General features: G+C 38.6%; 1 protein-coding gene across 3 annotated transcripts in view; it reads right to left on the reverse strand.

Annotated features, from left to right (window-relative positions):
* The window catches only part of HSPA4L (heat shock protein family A (Hsp70) member 4 like), a 70859-nt gene that overhangs the window by 56163 nt on the left and 2241 nt on the right, over positions 1 to 12455 (reverse strand). The window lies entirely within an intron of this gene.

Consider the following 12455-nt stretch of genomic DNA (forward strand, 5'->3'; position numbering starts at 1 on the left):
TTTCATTTTATTTGGTGGGGAGGGAGAAAGAGAATGAGATAACTTCCATCCACTGTGTCATTCCCCTAATACACTCAACAGCCAGGGCTGGGCCAAGTTGATGCCAGGAGCTGGAACTGAATTAGGATCTTCCATGTGGGTGGCAGGGACCCAATTACTTGAACCATTATTTTTCTGCCTCCTAGTGTGCACATTAGCAAAAGTTAGAATGGAAGCAGAATATCTGGCACTTGAACCAGACATTCTCATATGGATGCAAGAACCCTGAGTGATGTCTTAGCCCTTGTGCCAAATGCCCTCACTTTCATATATTTTTAAACTTTGCTTAATAGTGGAATGATTGTCAGAATAAATGTCAGAATTTTTTAGATGTCCTAATAGCTGGCAATACTATGCTGGTACTCAAAAATGTTTTTCAAATTCCGCTGAGCTGTGACCTACCTTAAAGAAACAACTATATTCAGTAAGGCAGTGCTGCTTTGATTCAAACCCCTGCTCTGCTTATTTAATGGTAGGGAAATTTGTTGAAACTGTGAAAATGGCATAATCATTATTTGTTCTCAGGTTCCTATTTGGAAGCAATGTTAATACCTTCTTGCAGGGCTTGTGAGGATTAAGTGTGAATCTGAGTACCTGCTTTGCATAATATCTGGCACATAATAAACATAATGTGATTGCTATTTTATCTAAAGTATGGATAATATTTTTATCAAAATACTATGTCATGTTATGATTCAAGAGAATGTGTCCCCGATTTCAGTTATAAATAGAGGAAACAATCCAAACATTTATAGGCATGGTGCATATACAGTCACAGTTCTTGTTCTTGGAGAATTTATCATCTGTTGAAAAGAACCAATATATAGACTATACAGAATTATAAATGATATTAGCAAAGATTAGAATAATCGCTTTTAAATAATAGAACTTGAAAAAAAAAAGGGGGTAAAATTTCACATTATCTGACTCATGGGAAAGGACATTCCTGGTATACAGGTACTGTTACAGTTTCAGTGTGATTTGAACTGAAAGTTCAAGTTCTAGAAGTTTGGTCCCCAGTGCAGATATTGAAGTGGTGGAACTTTGAAAAGGTGGGCCCTTAAAGGAGATGAACAGGTCATGTGGACACCACCTGCAAAAAGAATTAATGTCCTCAACAGTATGTTAGATCTCCTGTGACTGGATTAGTTCTCCAAGAAGGAAGACTGTCATAAGGGGAGGCCACCCCACAGGCCGTCTGTGTGCAGTTGATTCCCTTTTCACTTCTCCACCAGCCAGGTGATCTTCAACAGGATCCTAGTACCTCGTTGTTAATACTACTCATCCACCAGAATTGTGAGCCAAATAAACCTCCCTGTAAGTTACCTAACCTCAGATATTTGCCCCAGCAGCACAAAATGGGCTAAGAGAGGTATATTCTCAACATGACAGAGTCATCTCCTGAAGACTTCAGATCATGAACCTCCCCTGTAAAAGAACCCTTCAATGGTGCTCTGTCCCACAACGTAAAAGTTTAAAGTACCCCCAAGAGCCAATAAAGCCCTTCACAGTCTGGATGACGCTTGCTATTCAACACAGTCCCACTAAATTCCCTGCTATTGCCAATATTACGTCAAGTATGCTTCTGCCTTAGGGCCTTTGTACATGCTATTTTATCTTTCTGAACACTTCTACATACTTCCTTATGGCTTGCGCTCATTTCTTTCAGGTCTCTGCTCAATTGTCAGTTTGGAAGAGACATCTCTCCTGATGATCCTTTGTGAGCACACAAATATCATTTGCCTAATTTCATTTTTCTCCTCAGTATGGATCACCATCTGACTAATTTTTTCACTGAATTTATCTCCTTGCCAGAACCACATGAGGTTAATATACACCCACTGCCTCCTTAATTTACACTATCTAATATGGTAGCCACCAGCTACATCTGGCCAGCAAAATTTAAATTAACTAAAATAAAATATTCAGTTCTGGGACAGCGCTGTGGCGCAGCAGGTTAACGCCCTGGCCTGCAGCGCTGGCATCCCATATGGGTGCCGGTTCTGGTCCCAGTTGCTCCTCTTCCAAAACAGCTCTCTGCTATGGCCTGGGATAGCAGAAGATGGTCCAAGTCCTTGGGTCCCTGCACCCACATGGGAGACCCGGAAGAAGCTCCTGACTCCTGGCTTCGGATCAGTACAGCTCCTGCCGTTGTGGCCATCCAGGGAGTGAACCAGTGGATGGCAGACCTCTCTCTTTCTACCTTTCTCTGTAACTCTTTCAAATAAATAAAATAAATCTTCAAAAAAAAAAAAAATTCAGTTCCCCAGGACTAGTTATGCTTCAGGTGCTCAAAAGCCACATATATCTTGAGGATTTACAGAGAACAAAATATACATAGAACAGATACACAGAACAGAAAGTTCTTCTGGAAAGCACTGACCTAGATCACTGCCTGGTACATAAAAGGTATTTAATGAATAGGATGGCTTCTAAGGATAGCACTTATTTGGAGACCAGGAATAATACATCCTGGCTAGTTTCACATGACAGTCTGTTAATACCCAGGCCAGACTATATAGGATCTCATAGTCCAGATTATAAGTTTGATATTTATTCAGTAGGTAACAGGACTTCATTAACTATTTTTAAATAGTGGAGAGGATACCATATGTTAATATGTAATACAAACTGGAAAAGTAATATCCAACAGCAGTGTTTATTAGGGGCTGAACAAATCACTGTTATGTTCAAAATTAATGGATTTTCATGGAAGGCAAACAGGTAAAAAGTTCATTCAAAAAAAGTTCATTCAGCAGATTTAACAGATGTTTGTTGAGTAATTGCTATGTCTGAAACTCTGTTAATTTGCTACAGATAGAATGGTGAGGGGCAGAAGAAAGATGTGGTTTTGACACTCTTGGATCTTACAATGTTATATAAATACACAAATCAAAGTAAACTAGGTGCTACAACAGAACCAACAAAAGATGCTACCTCTTTGAGAGGCAGACTTACAGACAGAGACGGAGAGAGAGATCGTCCATCCACTGCTTCACTCCCCAGATGGCTGCAATGGCTGGAGCTGGGCGATCCGAAGCCAGGAGCCTGGAGCTTCTTCCAGGTCTCCCACGTGGGTACAGGGGCCCAAGGACTTGGGGCCATCCTCCACTGCTTTCTCAGGCCATAGCAGAGTGCTGGATCGTTAGGGGAGCAACTGGGACTCAACCAGAGCCCATATGTGATGCTGGCACTGGAGGTGGCAGCTTTACCTGCTATGCCACAGCACCCGCCCCTCCAGATTTCCTTCAAAAAGATTTTAGAATCTTTTTGAATCATTAAAGTAAAAAATACTTGCCAAGAATTTTCAGAAAAAAAATTAGATACCTATTCTCTCAAAATTTTTACTCAATCTAGTAACATCAAGGGGACACCTTGTAACACAGATTGGGCTGATCTAAAAATTCTTACAGAAAGAGATACAGTTTATACATACATACATATTTATGTATTACAGCATAATCCATTTATATTTTACTTTTTAAATGCACTACTTCAACTACTATTTGGAAATTCCATTTTATACCTTAAACTTGGAAGACTTACAATGCAGGTTATATCTATAATATCCAATCTGATAGTGCCACTATTGTGGCACTAACAGATTCTTAGAAAATGCCACAAAATTCTAAACACACAAGACTTCTAAATGCCCCATGTTCCTTTTAGTAGGGGAGGAGCACAAAAATCAATGACACGACTTTAAGAAAATTATATCGGAAGGGCCAGCGCTGTGGCACAGAGGATTAAGCCTCCACCTGTGATGGTGAGATCCAATATGGGTACCAGTTTGAGCCCAGGTTGCTCCACTTCTGATCCAGCTCTCTGCTATGGCCTGGGAAAGCAATAGAAGATGGTCCAAATCCTGGGGCCCCTGCACCCACATGGGAGACCTGGAAGAACCTCCAGGCTCCTGGCTTCAGATTGGCCCAGCTCCAGCCATTGTGGCCATTTGGAAAGTTAACCAGAGGATGGAAGATCTCTTTCTCTGCCTCTCTGTAACTCTGCCTTTCCAACAAATAAATAAATCTAAAAAAGAAAGAAAAGAAAGCAACCAAGAAAGAAAATTGTATCTGTTTTCTCTGAAATTTTAAGATTTATCAGGAGGGCTGGGACTGTGGCACAGTGGGTTAAGCTGCCACCTGCAATGCTGACATTCCATATGAGCTTAGTTTGAGTCCTGGATGCTCCACTTGAGATCCAGTGCCCCAATATGCCTGGGAAAGTAGCTCAAGATGGCTCAAGTGCTTGGGCCCCTGCCACCCACGCAGGAGACCTAGGAAGCTCCTGGGTTGCAGCCATTTAGGGAGTGAACCAGCAAATGGAAAATGTCTCTCTGCCTCTCCCTCTCTCTATAACTCTGCCTTCCAAATAAATAAATACATCTTTAAAAAAAACCTCAAGATTTTCTGTCTCTCTTACAAATACCAAGCATGATTAGCTTGGAGAAAGCACTTAATACCAGAAGACTAAGAAATTTCTCACTCAAGAGGTTAGCACTCTGCATTTGCTTCCTTTCTAGTCAATCTCAACCAAGAATCTAAAATCTCTACATTTTACCACTTAAACTTTTAAAATAGCCTACTGTTTTTCTATTTTTCCTCATCAGCTCCATAAGAACACAATTACAAGTTTTAGCCTCTTTGTTATCACCCAGTAGATGATAAAAAACATAATGGCTGAAATAATAATATAAGAGGGCAATCAAAAGATTTAGATCAAAGGGTCAGGCCCTTCCATTGCCAGTTAGGCTCTGCCTCAAATTGTCAACTACTGTGGAGTTTCACTTGCAGTTGAAAAGGTGTCCATAGCGAAGGATTTCTCAGCCTTGGGCATGACTGATATTTTGGGCCATATAACTAGGATCTTCACAGTGTCTCTGGACTCTACCCACTAGATGCTCCCTTTTATGCCCTAGTTGTGACAACCAAAATATTTCCAGATATTGTCAGTTGTTCCTTAGAGGGCAAAATCACATGCAACTGCAAACTAGTACCCTAGGTTATTATTTCCAAACAGCAGCCTGTGAAACACAACACCTTTGAAGTTTAAATAAGCTTGATGAGACATCCTTTTCTTGGAGAGTTTCAATGTTTATGTATAAATTAAAAGATCTGAAAGTTTTGCAGTGAATAAACTATCTGAATATTGTTTCAAAAACTTACTATCTGGAAAAAATGTTACCTTAAAAAGGGGAAGAGGGAAGAATATTCTCCAAAGTATTCATTGTTGTTATTTGTTTTTTGATTGCTACTTAAAAAATTTGACTTCTAGGCACATACCATTTAGTGAGAGATTGCAACCATTCATTAGGAACAAAGGATTAAACAAACACATAAAAGTTTCCAAATGCTTAATAAACATAATTCATACATAAATCAGCCTGTAAGTTGAAATCATGAACAGAAATTATACATTTACATAAGTCAACAAAATATTAAAAAGCTGATTAGGTACATTAAGTACATTTTTTAAAGGCTTATGTAAGATATATTTATTAGAAAGGCAGAGTCACTGGGTACATGCTCCCCACGTAGGATCTCTGTCCTTAATGTGTTTTACTATGAAACTTAAAAACAACTCTACTAGTCGAAAAATACCCTATACCTTGTGTGGTTGTGTGAGTGCAGCCTGTTGAAATCCTTGCTTAGTATATACTAAGTTGATCTTCAGTGTATGAAGGTAATTGAAAATGAAACTCGATGAAGGGCGGGATGGGAGAGGGAGTGAGAGAGGGGAGGGCCACGGGAGGGAGGGAGGTTGGGGGGGAAGCCACAACAATACAAAAGTTGCACTTTGTAAATTCATATTAAATAAAAAAAATAACTATATAATAAACAAAAAAAGAACAAAAAAGAACTTAATACTTTACCCTTTTAGTATTTTTTATGTTCTACTTAAAACTATTGGTTGAACTCTGTAATTAATACACAATTACTCTTAGGTATTTAATTAATGCTATAACTAATACTCAAATAGTATTTTACACTTTGTGTTTCTGTGTGGGTGCAAACTGTTGAAATCTTTACTTAATATATGCTAAATTGATCTTCTGTATATAAAGATAATTGAAAATTAATCTTGATGTGAATGGAAGGGGAGAGGGGAGTGTTGTGGGTGGGAGGGAACTTATGGGGGGGGAGCTATCGTAATCCATAAGCTGTACTTTGGAAATTTATGTTAAATAAAATTAAAAAAAAAATGAACTTAGGGAAAAAAAAAAAAGACAGGCAGAGTGACAGAGAGTGAGTAAGAGAGAGAGGGAGGGAGGGAGAGGGAGATAGAGATCTTCCATCCACTGGTTCACCCCCCAAATGCCCATAACGGCTTGGGCTGGTCGAGGCCAAAACTAGGAGGCCCCAGAACTCCATCTGGGTCTCCCACTTGGGCAGCAGGGGCCTCAGTACTTGGGCTATCTGCTACTTTTCCAGGAACTTTAGCACAGAGCTGGATTGGAAGTGGAGCAGTCAGGACTCTGATAATGGGATGTCAGCATCCCAAGTGGTGGCTTAACCTGATGAGCCACAAAGTCAGCCCCTAAATAAGTAGACAAAGAGAGAGAGAGAGAGGGAGATAAATCTTCCATCTGTTGGTTCACTATCCAAATGCCTGCAACAGCCATGGGTTCCAGGCTGAAACCAGGAGCCAGGAACTGCATTTGGATCTCTCACGTGGGTGGCAGGGGCCAAAATAGTTGAGTCATCTTCTGTTGCCTTCCTAGGAACTTTATTATGGAAGTAGACCAGAAGTTGAGTAGCTGGGACTCAAACAGGCACTCTGATATGGGATGCTGGCATCGCCAGCAGCAGCTTAATCCACTGTGCCACAACAGTGGCCCTTAAATACATTAACTATTACATTAAATATATTATTTATAAAACTTATCTTAAAATTCACCTAGTTCAAATAAAGTATCAATGCACGGTATTTTTGGAATTCTTTTGATTATGACTGCCTAGAAAAGGATTTGCAAACTACCACTGGTCACCTATTTTTGTAAATCAAGTTTTATGATGTTCATTAATTTGCACTTTAATGACCACATATTAAAAAGACTATCAAGAGGGGCCAGGTGTGGTACATACAGCAGGTTAAGCCTCCACCTGCAAGGCTGGCTTCCCATACTGGAACGCCAGTTTTAGATCCAGCTCCCTGCTAATGAGCCAAGTGAAAGCAGGGGAAGATGGTCCAAATGCTTGGGTCCTTGCCACTCATGTGGGAGACCTAGATGGAGTTCTAGGTTCCTGGCTTTGGCCAGTTGCAGCCATTTAGGAAGTGAACCAGTGGATGGAAGATCCCTCTGAAGTTCCTTCTCTCTCAATGTCACCCTGTCTTTCAAATAAGGTGTTTTTTTTTTTTTGTTTTTTTTTTTGTTTTTTTTTTAATTTATTTTAAACTCAAAGTAACAGAGAGAGATCTTCCATCTGCTGGTTCACTCCTAGATGGCTGTAACGGCTGGTGCCGGGCCAGGCTAAAGCCACAACCCAGGAGCCAGAAGCTTCTTCTAGGTCTCCCACAAGAGCCACAGGGGTCCAAGGACTTGGAACATCTTCCTCTTTTCCCTGGTGTGTTAGCAGGGAGCAGGATCAGAAGTGGAGCAGCCGGGACTTGAACTAATGCTCATATGGGATGCTGGCATTGCAGGTGGAGGCTTAACCTGCTGTGCCACAATGCCGGCCTCTCAAATAAAGTAAAATCTTAAAAAACAAAAAGACTATCAATAATATGTTAAAGTTTTAAAATCATAAAATATATGTATTATATAATTTGCATTAATCATTCCTTGGCTCTCAGAACTTTTCAAAATTTCTTGCTCATAGTATCAAAGCTGGAGATTAATTTTTTTCCTTTAAATAATATTCATATTAAAAAGATTTTTCATGTAGCAGCTCTGACCTAAAGTGTAAGCCCCTTGCTCTTCCACTCTGCAAATTTGATAACAAGAAAAAAGCAAAGTTGTTTGCTGAATATTTCTCAGTAGGAAGTAATCTGAAACATCCCACGTTTAGCAATGGAATACTTCACAGTTATTGAGAAGAATGTGGATTAGAGCCATATGTAAAACTTAGAGAATGTGATCACAATATGATTTGAAAAAAGGCAATTTGCAAAACCTATATAATATTTTGTATAATTTTGTTAAAAGCAAAAAAAAAAATCCCAGATATGTGCCTATAATCACATCCTTGTATAACTACAAACACACACACTATAAACTTTCAGGAGGTGGTTTAGAAGAGACAAAGGGGAACATTTTATATAATTCTTTAGCATTTAAAATATTAAAGCAAAGTTAATATAAGCTAATAGTAAAACAAACAAAACCAATTTTTTTCCTTTAAACATTTTTATTTTTAAATTTTTAAATTAATTTTAAACAAATTCAATATAGTTCATAAGTACAATTCTAAGAATATAATGATATTCCCTCCCTGCCTTCCACCCTTCTTCCCTCTTTTATTTTTGAGATAACATTTTAAATTTACATTACAGTAAAAAGGCTTAATGCTTCACCAAGTAAGTGTAACAAGTAAAAAGCAAAAAGATTCTAGTTTAGTGGGAATACAGGCAAGGGCTATAAATAACTGAATGGGAAAAAGAACATTTCACTCATATACAGTAAATTTTAAAGTAATCACAAATCATTACAACTATGGTAGTATAACATTTTTACCCATTCAAAACCAACAGTTAGGGTAACAAATATTTAAACAGAAAAAGGTAAAAGCCTCCCTGTGCCTTCAGACTGCCATCACCATCACCATAAAAGTCCCTACTATCAATCTTATAGACATGATTAACCTTTGGAGTTTTGCATTTTCTATGTGCAGTTATTTCTAACATACTAAGTGTTTGCTGCTTTTATGAATTAAGGAAGATATCGCACACATCTGAGAAACAGTGTTTAAAAAGTATTTCTCCCCTTTTCTAGTTTACTCATATACTAGTTAAAAAATAGGGAAAAGGTAATTAAGAAAAAATTGAATATTTAATCTGTGATAATAGATTTTTGATAAAACCAACAATACACCTATCAGAAACTAATAACTTCATTAAAAAACAATATTCCTTACTATAAGATGTTACATGTGTGAAATTAATCACCTTGATAAATTAAAACCTGGGATGGAAATTCAAATCTGCACACATCTATACTTAATTGAACAATACAAACATGTCTAAGGCCTTAAAAATGTGTCCTTAGTAATTCTACTTGTATGAAGTTAATTGAAGAAATTAAAGATTGAAAATTTAGATTGCTATTGAAGTACTATTTACCAAAAAATCATAAACAAACAAAATATCCAATAGGGGATGGGTTAATCTAATGACTATAAAAACATTAAAACTGGGGCCTGTGCTGTGGCGTAGTGGGTAAAGCTGCCACCTGCAGTGCCAGCATCCCATATGGGCGCCAGTTCGAGTCCCAGCTGCTCCACTTCCAATCTGACTCTCTGTTATGGCCTGGGAAATTAATGGAGGATGGCGCAAGTTTTTGGGTCACCGCACCCATTGTGGGAAACCTGGAAGAAGCTCCTGGCTCCTGGCTTTAGACTGGCTCAGCTCTGATCACTGTGGTCATTTGGGGAGTGAACCAGCAGACAGAAGACCTCTCTTACTGTCTCTGCCTCTCTGTAACTCTTCCTTTTCAAACAAACAAATAAATCTTAAAAAAAAATTAAAACTAATAGTATAGCAGTATGTCTTACGTAGGAAGAGGTTACCAGATAGAATATAAAGTATATTTTCTTCTTCCCTTAGAAAATACACACAGAAAACCACTTTAAATTTTATTTGTGAGTGGAGGAATTACAATTTTTTTATTTCATCATTTAATATGCTTGCTATTTTTCTACAAAACATTTATTTTTAGGTTAATCATTTTTAAATAAGAATGCTCAGAGAAATATTTTTTCTCTTCAATATATGAATTGATGTTAATCTCTTTCATCTTCTTCAACTTATGCAAGAGATGACGCTAGTAGTAGGAACTTCAAAACATTTGTGGAAAATGCAGGCAAAAGCTTATTTTGGTGCAAAAAAGTCTTGAAATTCATGCACATGAGAGATCTTCAAAAAGTTCAGGAAAATGAATATTGAAAATGAACAATGTGAAAATTTTGTGGATTTCAAAATTTTTTTCACCAAAATAAACATTTCTTAATTCTTTTTTCATAAACATTTTTAATTTTCCTTAAACAAGCGCTCTAACTTTACAAAAGGTAAATGTAGAGAGTAAGATGTACTAGTTGGCTTTGGTTCTTTAATTTTAGGCCAAACTTAAATAATCCTTTTTCATTAAGTTGTCCTTGGTTTACATACGAATCTGTGTACACATAGTCATATATGTTAAAAAAAAAGGAACAAGTGTGAGAAAGCATAGATGCAGATACTGAAAGCAACTAAAACATTTCCTTCCTCTTTTCATAAGGATTCTTCTATAATGTACTTCCCATGTTAGAAATATCTTTCATTGGCCCTGATTATCAGCAACTAGAATATGAATGCATTTTTTACAAAGCTTATTTATATTTGTTATTAAATGCTGTGATGTATTAGAAGAGTTAAGATGCTTGAATAGTTATTCTTTTTGCATTAGGCACTCAAAAAAATGAATGCAGGTCCTGGTACCAGGAAGGGCTACCTTCTCCCTTAATGATTTAAACCCCACAAAGTAAATACACAATATAAGAGAGTCAGACTACCATGAAGCACCTGTTTCATTTACAGCAAAAGCTATACTCCTCAGGTAAAGGACAGGGCACAGCCATGGAGACAAGAGCAGTTATTGATGCAAGCTAAGTGAGAATATGATCCCTCCACCTTAAAAACTTTCTACTTCGGATTAGGCTCATTAGATATTAGTACTGAGTTTCTGACACACACATCAGAAATATCACACCAAATCTCAATCACACAGAATCAGTCAATATGCCTACGTGCCTACAAATAGTATCAAAGAGACCTCTAGAAGAAGGTCTAATTTTTAAGAACCCTGGGACAAAGTCTGGCCACGCTCTGTAAGGAGTCATGGGCTCACTACCTAGGAGATATGTGAACCTGGAAATGCAGTAACTTTCTTATATTTCTGGTTTCTGATCATTCAGGATAAGATTTTTCAGGTCTAGGCGAATGTCCACTGTACCTCTTACTTTTTTCTATAGACTGAATCACTGAAGCCAAAGACTGTCTCTATTAAAGTCTACTCTGCTCAAAGAGGGAGGGTGGAATCTCCTGGTCTTTTTCGGCTGAAGACCATATCTGATGAGAGATTCACAGGTAGTCCACAATTATTGCTTCCACTATTCATTGAGCATAAAATCCAGAAAAGATAAGGAGCAACAAAGTGCTCAAACAGTACTATCAGCATTATCTGACTTATGCCAAATTTGAGGATATAAACATCTGCAATTTCAATAGCAGAAATATAATGCATACATCGAGATGAAGTAGTCAGTCATCTAGAATATTCTTGGAAAGAAATCAAGTCACAGACTGCAAGTACTTGTCAATACCTCCAGCCATGTTTTCAAACTATCCATAAAACTGTGAAAGTTTAGGCATTTAAACATGATTTAATGCCAATCGTGGTTAGGATTATTCTATTTAAACTACTGCATTTTGGGTCATTCAGAAGGGTCCGATCAATACATTCAATCACCTTTCCATAAAAAGTAACACATTAACAGCTGATTTCCCCACAAAATTACCGGTAACAGGAGTCTACAATAAGAAGCCAGTTTTTCATATCCCAGTATTAATTATACCCATTATTCTTTGCCAACAAACTTCCTAGACCAGAGAGCAACAGAACATGTGGAAACACGTTTCCATGACATAAGGCCACTCCTTGTAAGTCTTTCAGTTAAATGTTCATAATAGACTCACTCCACAGTCATGTTTATACAGGCTAGCAGCCTCCGACTCCTCAACCATTCACTCGTTAGAAATTCGCTTTCGGTAGGATTGAACTCCACCGCTTTCCATTAACAGAAGGGCATTCCCAGGGCCAGGAGGCCAGCGGCTCCCACTGTGAATCTCTGCCCTAGCAACGCCTCAGTAACACAGGGCCGTCGAAACCAGTCTGCTCACCTCCAATCCTAAGCACACTGGGTTTTGTAAATCCCCACGGGTCTCCCCGCTCCCTTCCCCACAAATGGCCTTTCGGGGTCAGAGGAACTTGCATTTCATTTTCATCTTCACTTCTTACTTTCCTGGGAGAAAGCTGCCGGCGGAGACGCCGGGAAGGGAGGAAGGGCAGAACGCAGAACTCTACTTAGCTGGGGAGTGGGGGCGGGGGACGCCAGCGGGATAATCCCACACAAACCCCACTGGAGGGAACCCGAACCCCTTCTCCCACGTTCCGGACGCCCAGGTGGTCCCACACCACCCCCTTCCCCGCGACCTAACACAGA

Source organism: Oryctolagus cuniculus, chromosome 8, assembly GCF_964237555.1.
Source record: "Oryctolagus cuniculus chromosome 8, mOryCun1.1, whole genome shotgun sequence".
NCBI lineage: Eukaryota > Metazoa > Chordata > Mammalia > Lagomorpha > Leporidae > Oryctolagus > Oryctolagus cuniculus.